The sequence below is a fragment of the Salvelinus namaycush genome, chromosome 40, assembly GCF_016432855.1.
Source record: "Salvelinus namaycush isolate Seneca chromosome 40, SaNama_1.0, whole genome shotgun sequence".
Classification (NCBI taxonomy): domain Eukaryota; kingdom Metazoa; phylum Chordata; class Actinopteri; order Salmoniformes; family Salmonidae; genus Salvelinus; species Salvelinus namaycush.
Genome location: NC_052346.1, coordinates 19,934,256 through 19,947,960, shown reverse-complemented (window position 1 = coordinate 19,947,960; position 13,705 = coordinate 19,934,256).

The following is a 13,705-nucleotide window of genomic DNA, read 5'->3' as shown; positions in this document are numbered from 1 at the left end:
TAGAATTCTAAAAATAACTTCATTACGTTATGCAGCTTCGGTATAGCTTAGAGTAGCCAAAACGTTGGCCGCCCACGACTAGTACACAGTTCGACAGATATATGAAATAGCATCATAAAATGTTTCTTACTTTTGCTGATCTTTCATCAGAATGTTGGACAAGGTGTCCTTTGTCCAGAACAGTCGGTGTTTGGATTTAGAACCTTCATTTTCCCTCTCGATTTAGGAAGCGCACTTGCCAAGTGGAACAAAGTTCTCCAACGTCAACAAAGTCAGAGAACGGAACACGGCAAAACTCCCGAAATTTTTTCAATAATCTGATGAAACTATATTGAAAAAACATACTTTACGATGATATGGTCACATGTATCAAATAAAATCTATCCCGGAGATGTTAGTCGTTCATAACGACAGCTAAACAGAAGGCAAATCCATGTCCCCTTTCGCGCGCTCCAGAAACAGGAAGTGGACGGTCACGTCAAACAAAGAGTTTTTATTCCACCTCAGACCAAGATAAACACGAAATTTCTTCTCTCACCGCCTCTTGACAACCAGGGGAAGGTGTATGAAGTGTACGTAGACTCTTACGTATCATGCCCATGTATAGGCAGGAAGTTGAACAGAGCATCGATTTCTGACATTCCACTTCCTGGTCAGGAAATGTGCTGCAGAATGAGTTCTGTTTCACTCAGAGAAATAATTCAAACAGTTTTAGAAACTAGAGAGTGTTTTCTATCCAATAGTAATAATAATATGCATATTGTACGAGCAAGAATTGAGTACGAGGCCGTTTGAAATGGGCACGATTTAACTGGCTACTCAATACTGCCCCTTGCAGCCATAACAGGTTAACTTCTTGCCACTATAGGGGGTGCTGTTTCGCATTAGCATAATTTGCTCTACAGATTAAACGGCTTCCTACTCAATTCTTGCTCGTACAATATGCATATTATTATTATTATTGGATAGAAAACACTCTCTAGTTTCTATAGCCGTTGGAATTTTGTCTCTGAGTGAAACAGAACTCCTTCTACAGCACTTTTCATGACAGGGAGTGAGATTTCAGACATCTTGGCCCCTGTTCCCAGGTCGGTTGTAATGTCCCTGTAAATGCTATGGAGAAACAGACACTGCCTACGTCTTCCTCTGGATGTCAGTACGTGGTGACGCTTTGAATGGAGTCGATTGCGCAATCAGGGCCTGTATAAAACACGAAATACCGGAAGTAGCTTTCTTTTGCTGCCTGCGCCTGACGCACGAAGGACGTCGGACTTGCCTCCTTCCAAGCGGTTGTTTAGCCAGTAATATTTCTCCGGTCATGTTTTTACTCGTTATAGGTGTTAAAAACATCATAAGGTAGTTAATTTATATCCGTTTAGGGCGATTTTATGGCATTTCTGTGTAATACACTTTGAAGCGCTGGGCACTTTGAGTGCATGGTGAACGTTAGTGACCGTTTCGACCGGACAAGAGGAGATCTTTCGACCAAAAGACGATTAGACCGGAGAAAGGATTCATTGCCCAAGATTCTGATGGAAGAACAGCTCATAGTAAGAACAATTTATGATGATAAATCGTGTTTCTGTCGAAAAATGTTAAACGCTTATGCCGCCATTTTGTTTGGTATAGCTTCGCTTGGCGCAACCTGTATTGAAAAGTAAGGATAATTTAAAAAATGTAATTCAGCGATTGTATTAAGAATTAAATTGTCTATCAATCGCTGTCCACCCTGTATTTTTTAGTCAAGTTTATGAGTATTTATGTATAAGACTAGATCACTGTCTAATATGGCGCACGACATTTTCTGACCAGCTGGGCTACTTTTCTCATTGTCTAACCATGATTTTGGTGGCTAAATAAGCACATTTTCGAACAAACTCTATATGTATGTTGTAATATGATGTTACAGGAGTGTCATCTGAAGAATTCTGAGAAGGTTAGTGAAAAAATTTATATATTTTGGCGATGATTACGTTATCGCTCTCTTTGGCTAGAATCAATGCTCTGGTAACGTTTGCACATGTGGTATGCTAATATAACGATTTATTGTGTTTTCGCTGTAAAACACTTAGAACATCTGAAATATTGTCTGAATTCACAAGATCTGTGTCTTTCCATTGCTGTGAGCTGTGTATTTTTAAGAAATGTTTTATGATTAGTAATTAGGTAATACACGTTGCTCTGTGTATTTATTCTAGTCGAGTTGTGATGGTGGGTGCAATTGTAAACTATGATTTATACCTGAAATATGCACATTTTTCTAACAAAACCTATCCTATACCATAAATATGTTATCAGACTGTCATCTGATGAGGTTTTTTCTTGGTTAGTGGCTATCAATATCTTTATTTGGCCGAATTGGTGATAGCTACTGATGCAGTAAGAAAATGGTGGAGTAAGAAAATTGTTGTCTTTTGCTAACAGTGGTTAGCTAATAGATTTACATATTGTGTCTTCCCTGTAAAACATTTTACAAATCAGAGATGATGGCTTGAATCACAAGATCTGTATCTTTCATTTGGTGTCTTGGACTTGTGATTTCATGAACATTTTTTTTTATGATATCCCTGTAACTTTAGGCTAGGCTATGCTAGTCAGCTTTTGTGTTGGGGGGGATCCCGGATCCGGGTTTGGTAGGCGTTAGAGGTTAAAAGGCTAATTGATCATTAGAAACCCCTTTTGCAATTATGTTAGTACAGCTGAAAACTGTGGTGCTCATTAAAGAAGCAATAAAACTGGCCTTTGCAACTCTGCCTAGAAGGCCAGCATCCCGGAGTCGCCTCTTCACTGTTGTTAGGATTTGTGTTTATTGCACTATAACCCAATGCTATATCACATGTGATTGAATATTAGCAACTGTTGGCCTGGGCGCCTGGGTGTCTGTGTGTGTGTGCTGGAAGTAACAGTTAGCCCCAGATAAGTGTGCTGGGAAGCTGTGGTTAGCCTTGAGCGAGAACAGTGTGCTCTGTATGCAGGTGCAAATAGCTCAGACAATGTTGCAGAGCTATCTGACCTCAGTCTCTGGGGTGAGGGAGCGTAATCTACACAGCAACAGCGCTGGGACGCCAAAGAGCGCAAAGAGGCTGGGACTAGCCTGAGCGCCGGCGATAGGCTGAGCAGAGTTTAAACCACGCTCAGCCTCTACTGTGATAGGCCAACAGACGGGTTGGAACTAGTCTGTCACAGTATAAGAACAGTTGTTTACTTACATCCTGCCAGTTCTCTGTTGACGCAAATCCCTTATACTGTTGACGTTGAGACTGGTGTTGTGACCCCAAACTTTTGAATTGAGCTCAGGTGCATCCTGTTTCCATTGATCATCCTTGAGATGTTTCTACAACTTGATATATAAAATATTAAATATATATGTATGAGATATAAATCATCAGGATGTGGTAGTCTACTGGTTATGTTCAACACTTCTCCAATCGTTGTTGAGATCTGATATTCTGTGCAGGCCAAAACGAGACGTAGGCCTATATCATATTTCTCAAATCCTTTTCAGGCTAAATTCCAGTCGATCACGGAGAGAACAGTTATGCATAACTACACTGGGAAAAAATATAAACGTAATATGTAAAGCGTTGGTCCCATGTTTCATGAGCTGAAATAAACAAAATCTCAGAAATGTTCCTACACACAAAAAGCTTATTTCTCTCAAATTGTGTGCACAAATATGTTTACATCCCTGTTAGTGAGCATTTCTCCTTTGCCAAGATAATCCATCCACCTGACAGGTGTGGCATATCAAGAAGCCGATTAAACGGCATAATCATTACACAGTTGCACCTTGTGCTGGGTACAATAAAAGGACACTTTAAAATGGACAGTTTTGTGACAACACAACGCCACAGATGTCTCAAGTTTTGAGGGAGCGTGCAATTGGCATGCTGACTGCAGGAATGTCGACCAGAGCTGTTTCCTGGGAATTAAATGTTAACTTCTGAAGGATAGGGGGCAGCATTCGGAATTTTGGATGAAACGCGTGCCCAAATTAAACTGCCTGCTACTCAGGCCCAGAAGCTAAGATATGCATATCATTAGTAGATTTGGATAGAAAACACTCTGAAGTTTCTAAAACTGTTTGAATCATGTCTGTGAGTATAACAGAACTTATTTGGCAGGCAAAACCCCAAAGACAAACCATTCAGAATTTTCATTTTTGAGGTCACTCTCTTTTCAATGGGTTTTCATTGGGAATCCAGTTCCTATCGCTTCCACTGGATGTCAACAGTCTTTAGAAATTGGTTGAGGTTTTTCCTTTGAGAAATGAAGAAGTAGCACTGTTCAGAATGAGGCTAGAGGCTAGAGGGAAGTGTAATCTTTGTTAGAGGAGCTTAACCTGAAAGCTCGCTACACATTGTTTTCCTCCGGTATTGAACACAGTATATCCCGTCTTAAATTTTATCGATTATTTACGTTAAAAAACACCTAAAGTTGTATTAGGAAAGTAGTTTGAAATGTTTGGACAAAGCTTACAGGTAACTTTTGTAGTCATGTTGCACGAGTTGGAACCGGTGTTTTTCTGGATCAAACGCGCCAAATAAATGGACATTTTGGAAATATATCGACGGAATTAATCGAACAAAAGGACCATTTGTGATGTTTATGGGACATATTGGAGTGCCAACAGAAGACGCTCGTCAAAGGTAAGGCATGAATTATATCTTTATTTCTGCGTTTGTGTCGCGCCTGGAGGGCTGAAATATGATGGTCTGTGTTTGTTTGCTGGGGTGCTATCCTCATATAATAGCATCGTTTGCTTTCGCCGTAAAGCCTTTTTGAAATCTGACACGTTGGCTGGATTCACAACAAGTGTAGCTTTAATTTGGTGTATTGCATGTGTGATTTCATGAAAGTTTAATTTTTATAGTAATTTATTTGAATTTGGCGCTCTGCATTTTCACTAGATGTTGGCCAGTTGGGAAGCTAGCGTCCCACATATCCTAGAGAGGTTAATTCCTCGACCATAAGCTGCCTCCAACATCGTATTAGAGTATTTGGCAGTACGTCCAACCGGCCTCACAATTGTAGACCACGTGTAATAACGTCAGCCCAGGACCTGAGGTGGGTCTGGCTGCCAAGTGGGTGGGCCTATGCCTTCCAAGGCCCACCCATGGCTGCACCCCTGCCCAGTCATGTGAAACCTACAGGTTAGGGCCTAATTCATTTCAATATATATATATTTTTTTTTTTATTACATTTAACCTTTATTTAACTAGGTAAGTCAGTTAAGAACAATTCTTACTAACAATGGGTAACAGTGGGTTAACTGCATTGTTCAGGGGCAGAACGACAGATTTTTACCTTGTCGGCACAGGGATTTGATCCAGCAACCTTTCGGTTACTGGCCCAACGCTCTAACCACTAGGCTACCTGCCGCCCCTTATATGAACTGTAACTCAGAGAAATCGATGAAATTGTTGCATGTTGTGTTTTATATTTATGTACGATAAACATACAAGAAGCTGGTGAAGAGCTACAAAAGGAAGTAAATAGCCCTATTAGACTGAAAGATGATGTAATTTCATCAAACTTATGAGCTCCCGAGTGGCACAGCGGTCTAAGGCACTGCATCTCAGTGCTAGAGGCGTCACTACAGACACCCTGGTTAGATTCCAGGCTGTATCACAACTGGCCGTGATTGGGAGTCCCATAGGGCGGCACACAATTGGCTAAGGGTCGTCCGGGTTTGGCCGGTGTAGGCCGTCATTGTAAATAATAATTTGTTCTTAACTGACTTGCCTAGTTAAATAAAGGTTAATAATAATCATTGTGAGGCTCTCCATGAGCATTAGCTGCTACTTCACTCAATCCTGTTTTAAAAGTCTCCCTGTGTGACATTCCTTGAGACCAACCAGAAATGTTTCCTTGGCCAAATATTCCCAGATTTTCATAAAAACAGCCAAACATGTTCTCTCGTTTCTGCATCACCAAATGTTGCGCGAGACAAAAGAGTAGGCTAGGTGAGCATCAATCACTAGTTCTGTACGGCTGACTGCAGGGGTGTAGTGCTGCAAGAGTGATGAGCTGCCACAATGGTGTTTTGTTTAGTAAAGTTAGATCAATGTCTTGGACGATCACCTACTGATTAATTAGTAGTCCACATAACCAAATATTATAGCATAACATTACTGTTACAACAAAAACAACACCTAATTTCTTACGAGATTTTAGAATGGTTTGCTGAATCGTCTCAAACTCAACAGCGCGCCATTAGGCAGAATGTGCTTTGATTAAAACAAAATACAGGAAGTCTATATAATTTAACACCATCTGCTCTAATTTGCTAACCAAACAGTAATTCAAGAAGATTTAAATGCATATTCCCATGAAATTGATTGAGATCAAACGATTGGCATGCAGAAACAGCTTGGTCATTTCACTGGTAAAACGCGAAGAATTACAATTCAATATTGACAGTGATGATGCCATGGCCTATTTTGAAATGAGGTATGCCTAACTTGGTGATTGAGGGTTTTAAACATTTTCAACATTCTTGAGACAATGTGTGGGCCAAGGCAGGCATTACAAGCTTTTAAAATGTTTTGCTTCGCTGTGAAGTCTTGAGTTGTTCAGGGATGTGTGATGTCAGAATTACAGAATTCAACCTAGTAATAGACTGGGTTATAACTTATGGAGGTCTAATTTTTTTTTTTTGAAAACTCTGTTTATTAAGTTTTACACACACACAGACAAGACAAAGCAATATAAATAATATACTCAACTAGAAAAAATACAAATAATACATATAAAAAAAATAACTTTAAAGATACCATACTTTAGACAAGTTAAACACACCAGGCAGAAGGCTACAAAAGGTTAAAGGGCAATCTATAGTATAGGGACAGAGCAAACACCTCACCATTGTTCCTGTAAACAGTCAAGGGATGGGGTGGAGAAATGCAACCACTCACAGACAGTCAAGGCCACAGACCAACCATCCACTGGACCAAAAATAAAAAGTTTACAATGCTTTAAAATAAAAAATGAATAATAATAATTTTATGTAGGCGTGAACAGAATTAAAAAATAAAAATAACTGGGAAAAACAAGCTCACACCCTAGTCTCTGCCCGGGCAAGATGAACAAGGCATCCGCAGGTCACAATCAATAAGCACATCAACCTTAATGCCCCCCACCCCCACCCCAGAAAAAAACACAGAGAAATGCTCATCCAACCTCTAAGTCACAGGGGGGTCAAATACAGACTTATTTTGGTTTTAATAGGAATGCCATCAGAGGATGGACTGTTTAAAGTAAGACCGGAATGGAGCCCAAGCCTCATTAAACAGTTTGGGGTTCCCACGTGAATTGAATTTAATTTTTTCTAGTTTCAGAGAGCACAACACATCTCTCACCCAATATTTATAAGATGGGGGAGCTGCCATCTTCCAGTTCTGTAGTATTAGCCGTCTAGCTAAAAGAGTTGTATAAGCAACAGTGTCCGACTGGATTCTTGACAGGGGGGTGCCTATGGGCAGTACTCCAAAAAGGGCTGTAAGGGGAGAGGGATCTATAACAGTGTTATATATATCAGAGAAACATTTAAATATTAATTCCCAGAAACCTGACAGTTTATGACAGCCCCAGAACATATGCAACAGTGTGGCTGGTTCAATTTTACATCTGACACAGGTAGGATCAAAATCAGAGAATATTCTTCCAAGTCTGGCCCCAGACCAGTGGATACGGTGAACCACCTTGAATTGAATGAGGCTGTGTCTAGTGCTAAAAGAGGACGAATGCACCCTGCGCAGCACAGATTCCCAGGTGTCTTCCCCAAGTTCCTCCCCCAAATCCTTTTCCCATCGAGTCTTTAAAGGCACCAAAGAAGGGTTCTGTAAGTCATGAATGATTGCATATACATCTGAAATTGCGCCCCTAGGAAGCTTGTTCAGCTCCAGGATGCTATCTATAGCTGTATTCACAGGCCTATGGGGGAATTCAGGTGTGATAGCTCTGACAAAGTTCCTAGTCTGGAGATAGCGGAAAAAGTGGGATTGGGGGAGGTTGAACCTTTCCTGTAGCTGAGCAAAAGAGGCAAATGTATCATCAAAGAATAATTGGGCTAGTGAGGAGAGGCCTAGTGAGTGCCAGATGCCAAAAGCCCCATCATTCAAAGATGGAGGAAATAAAATGTTCTGATTGATTGGGCCTGATAGAGAAAAGCCTCGGAGGCCAAAGGCTAAACGGAACTGATTCCAAATTTTAAGAGACTGCTTTACAATTGGGTTGACACACCTTTTGCCTAGGGACACTGGGAGAGACGAGCACAACACAGAAGAAAGTGCAGCAGGTTTACACGATTCAGACTCCATCTGGACCCAGATTGGTCTAGGGCCAGTAGGATCAGTCTGCAGCCAGTACAGAAGGGCTCTGAAATTTGCAGCCCAATAGTATGTCTGAAAATTTGGTAGAGCTAAACCCCCCAATGACTTAGGCTTCTGTAAATGTTTTCTACCAATCCGTGGTACCTTGCCATCCCAAATAAAATGCATGAATGTTTGATCCAGTGAAATAAAAAAAGATTTTGGAATAAAAATGGGTAAACATTGAAATAAATATAGAAATTTGGGCAACACACTCATTTTAATGACATTAATCCTTCCAATAAGAGAAAGAGGTAGCGCATTCCAAAAAGTAAAAGATTGTTTCAAACTGTCTGCTAGAGCAACCAAGTTTTCCTGAAACAGATTTGAATATTTCCTTGTCACTTTAACTCCCAAGTAGGTGAATTGATCCCGGACAATCCTAAACTGAGAACTTGTAAAAGAGCACTTTAAAGCAGCCTTATTTACAGGAAAAAGCTCACTCTTGCCTAGATTCAGCTTGTACCCTGAGATTGATCCAAACCTTTTAAGAACAGATAAGGCGCGTGGCAATGAGGTATCAGGGTTAGAGATAAACAAAAGGAGGTCATCCGCATATAGCGAGACTTTCTGCTCTGAGCCCGTCCGGATTATTCCTTGAATGGCATCATTAGAGCGTAGTGCAATGGCGAGAGGTTCGATTGCCAAAGCAAACAACAAGGGGGAGAGTGGACAGCCCTGTCTGGATCCGCGGTGCAAGGGAAAATAGTCAGAGGACAAGTTGTTAGTCCGTACCGAAGCCATGGGGGAAAAATAAAGAATCTTTATCCACGCAATGAATTTGGGGCCAAAGCCAAATCTATAAAGGGTAGCTGTTAGGTAATCCCACTCAACGCGGTCAAACGCTTTTTCTGCATCAAGTGAGACCACCACCTCTGGGTCCTCCGACGCAGGGGAGTACAGTATATTCATAAGGCGCCTAATATTGAAAAACAAATGCCTATTTCTCACAAAGCCAGTCTGGTCAGAGTGTATTACTTGATGCAGCGAGCCTTCCATACGGATGGCTAAAAGCTTGGCTAGGATTTTGTAATCACAGTTTAAAAGCGAGATTGGGCGATAGGATCCACATTCCAGGGGGTCTTTGTTTTTCTTTAACTTCTTGCGACTACAGGGGGTGCTGTTCCGAATTAGCATTTTGTCGTCTCCAAATTAAACTGCCTAGTACTCAATTCTTGCTCGTACAATATGCATATTATTAATTCTATTGGATAGAAAACACTTTCTAGTTTCATACAACGTTGGAATTATGTCTGTGGGTGACCCAGAACTCTTTCTACAGCGAAATCCATGACAGACAGTGAAAGGTCTGAGAGCGAAGCTCTGGTTTCAGATCAGTTTTTAAGGTCTCTGTGTATCCTATGGAACGACACGAACTGCACCCGCCTTCCCCTGGATGTCAGTAACCAATGAGAAGTGGAATGGGCCTTCTAGGTAGCTCTCAGAGGTTATAAAAGACCAAGGAGTGAGAGTAGCCCCCCTTTCGACGCTCGCCCTTACGCAGGAAGGGACCTCCGGATGCCATTTTCACAGGCTCGGTTATCAACGTGAAATGTATCCGTCTGTAATTTAATTCGATATAGGACTTAGAAACATCATAAGGTAGTTAATTTAAACCGTTTTATAGCAATTTATATCCGTTTAGTGCGATTTTGATGCATTTCTATGTGAAGCACCGGGCACATTTCGGGGTCCCGGTCGAACGTTAGCGGGCATTTAGACGGACAAAGGACATCTTTCGACCAAAAGAAGATTAGACCCAAGAAAGAATACATTGCCCAAGAATCTGATGGAAAATCACCTCATAGTAAGTAATATTTAATATGATAAATCGTTGTTCTGTCGAAATATTTTAAACGCATATTTCGCCATTTTGTTTTCTATCCCTTCGCTTGGCGAACCCTGTATTGCACAGTAAGGATAATTTTAGAAATGTAAATCAGCGATTGCATTAAGAACTAATTTGTCTTTCGATTCCTGTCAACCCTGTATTTTTTAGTCAAGTATATGATTAGCTATTGATTAAACTAGATCACTCTGAAAGATGGCGACCGACTTTTCCATGCTGGTTTTGCTACCATCTTCATTGTATAACCACGTTTTTTTATGGCTAAATATGCACATTTTCGAACAAACAATATATGTATGTTGTAATATGATGTTACAGGAGTGTCAACGGAAGAATTCTGAGAAGGTTAGTGAAAAAATTAATATCTTTTGGCGATGATTACGTTATCGCTATTTGGCTTGAATTGATGCTCTGGTATTGTTTGCATATGTGGTATGCTAACTTATCGATTTATTGTGTTTTCGCTGTAAAACGCTTAGAAAATCTGAAATATTGTCTGAAATCACAAGATCTGTGTCTTTCCATTGCTATGCTTTGTCTATTTTTATGAAATGTTTTATGATGAGTAAATTGGTCATACACGTTGCTCTCTCTAGTAATTCTAGTCCAGTTGTGACTGTGGGTGCAATTGTAAACTGTGATTTCTACCTGAAATATGCACATTTTTCTAACAAAACCTATCCTATACCATAAATATGTTATCAGACTGTCATCTGAGGAGGTTTTTTCTTGGTTAGTGGCTATCAATATCTTAGTTTAGCCGAATTGGTGATAGCTACTGGTGGAGAGAGAAAATGGTGGACAAAGGAAAAATGGTGTATTTTGCTAACGTGGTTAGCTAATAGATTTACATATTGTGTCTTCCCTGTATAACATTTTAAAAAACAGAAATGATGGGGTTATTCACAAGATCTGTATCTTTCATCTGGTGTCTTGGACTTGTGATTTAATGATATTTAGATGCTACTATTTAATTGTGACGCTATGCTAGCTATGCTAATCAGTGTGGGGGGGGTGGGGGGTGATCCCGGATCCGGGATTGATACTCGTGAAAGGTTAATAGTAATGAAATTGAAGCCTGATAAAGACTAGGCGGTAGCTTTGAGGTATTAAGGCACTCTGCAAATAGTCGAGACAAGAATGGGCAAAGCAGACCAGAAAACGTCCTGTAAAATTCGGTTGGAAAACCATCCGGACCCGGTGATTTACCACTTTTCATTGCGGACACTGCTGTTGCAATCTCCTCAGGTGTAAATTCTTCTTCTAGACAGTCATGGGTGTCTGTATCAATTGAAGGCATATTCAGGCCATTAAAGAAGGAATCAATCAGCAAAGGGTCTTGAGGGGATTCAGAGGTGTATAGCGCAGAATAAAATTGTTTGAATTGATCATTGATCTCTTTATGTATAACTGTGGTGGCACCAGACGGGGTCCTTATTTGTGGGATTAAACGTGAGGCCTCAGATTTACGGATCTGATGTGCAAGGAGTTTACTGGCCTTGTCGCCTTGTTCATACACTCTGTACCGAGCTCGCAAGAGTAACTGTTCAGCTTGCCTGGTAGAAAGCTCATCAAATTCAGATTGGAGTAGTTGGCGCTCTTTATGCAGATCAGAGGAAGGAACCGTGGCATACTTCTCATCCAATGTCGCTATGGATTCGCTCAGGTCCCGAAGTCGCTGAGAGCGAACTCTGTTTTGGTTGGCTGTATAAGAAATAATTTGGCCACGTAGGTATGCTTTGAGAGACTCCCATATGGTAGAGCAGGACATACCTGGTGTTGAATTAGTTTCTAGGAATAAGGTGATTTCAGAAGAAATGAAATTGACAAACTCCTTATCTGAGAGTAAAATGGGGTTAAGACGCCATTGATAACACATAGGAGGTCGCTGGGGAAACTCTAGTTCAAGCACTAATGGTGAATGGTCAGAAATAACAATACTCTTGTAAGTACACTGCCGAAGGTTAGGCAGAAGTTTTTTGTCCAAAAAGAAGTAATCAATCCGGGAGTATGTTTGATGAACATGAGAATAAAAGGAATACTGTCTATCTGTAGGATGTAGGAAACGTCAGGCCTCAAACATGGCATATTTCTGAAGAAAGGCTTGAATAAGTAGGGCACATTTAGATGGGCCTGTAGTTGTTCGTGAGGACTTGTCAAGAACTGGGGACATTTTGCAGTTGAAATCCCCCCCTAAAATCAACAAATGAGAATCTAAATTGGGTATAGCAGACAAAAAGGAAGAAATGAAACTTGTGTCATCCCAATTGGGAGCATAAACACTAGCCAAAACAAGAGGGGTAGAAAACAGTTTACCGGTTACTATGACGTATCGTCCCTTAGGATCAGCGATAACCTCAGAAGCTACAAAGGGAGTGGCTTTATCAAACAAAATGGCAGCCCCTCTTGATTTACTATGAAAGTTAGAGTGGAACACTTGACCAACCCAGTCCCTACGCATCCTAAAGTGCTCACCAGTCCTCAAGTGAGTCTCTTGTAGAAATGCAACATTTGCATTCAAACCCTTTAAGTGTGTCAACACCCTCTTACGCTTCACTGGGTTATTAACCCCTTTGGTGTTCCACGAAATGTACTTGATCGCATTGTTTCGGCCCCTCTGGGCATTCCCGTTATACAACCCTGTCATTAGAGCATAGAATGGAAAAGCAATGAGCGCCCAAAAACCCCAGAATAACTTGTCTCAGAGTAATAATGTACGGTGGTAGATGTTTGGAAAAAGTACAGAAAAAAAAACAAAAAAGACAGAATGACAACATTAGAACTGAACAATTCAACCCCTCCCCCCACCCCCTCCCCCCATCCCAGACAGTACCTCCCCAAACGAGGTACAAGCCTAAATAGAACATGTTCTCTTCGCACAGTATGTCTGTGAGAGTGCGGTCTTAAACCTAAACCCACAGTCCCGCTCTTTAAAGTCGTGTTTTGTTAGTGGATCAAACAGCAAAAAGAGATAATCATTTTTTAAATAAAAAAAATTAAAGTGAATCCCTTGTGCAGACGAAATTACAAAAGCACCACTTGTAGATGTATATAATTATATTCCCAGTCTTATAACAGGCATTTGAGAGAGAAAATAAAGAAAATAAATAGAATGTATAAAGGCTCTCAGCCGAAAACCTAATTTGAAGTAAGGAAATCGTAGTAAGACAATCAAAAATAATAATAATTATTATTATTATAATAGTTGTCTAGTTGAATGCTGAGACAGCTTACAACCAAGACCAAAAAACTACGTGTGCGCAACGTTGAACGCTTGCTGGGCATAAATGACGCTCAGAACTTTTAAAATTTAAGTGAAGACCCCAAAAAACGTGTCGCCTCGGGAAGCATTTACTGTTTACTGGGTCAATGCAAACGGATGCAGTAAGCAAATAACCAAGAATATTTTGAGTCACTGAGACACTATGTAAACAAACTGAATAGGTGAGCAAGACAGCCTAGAAAACACAGGAGTATAGTAAAA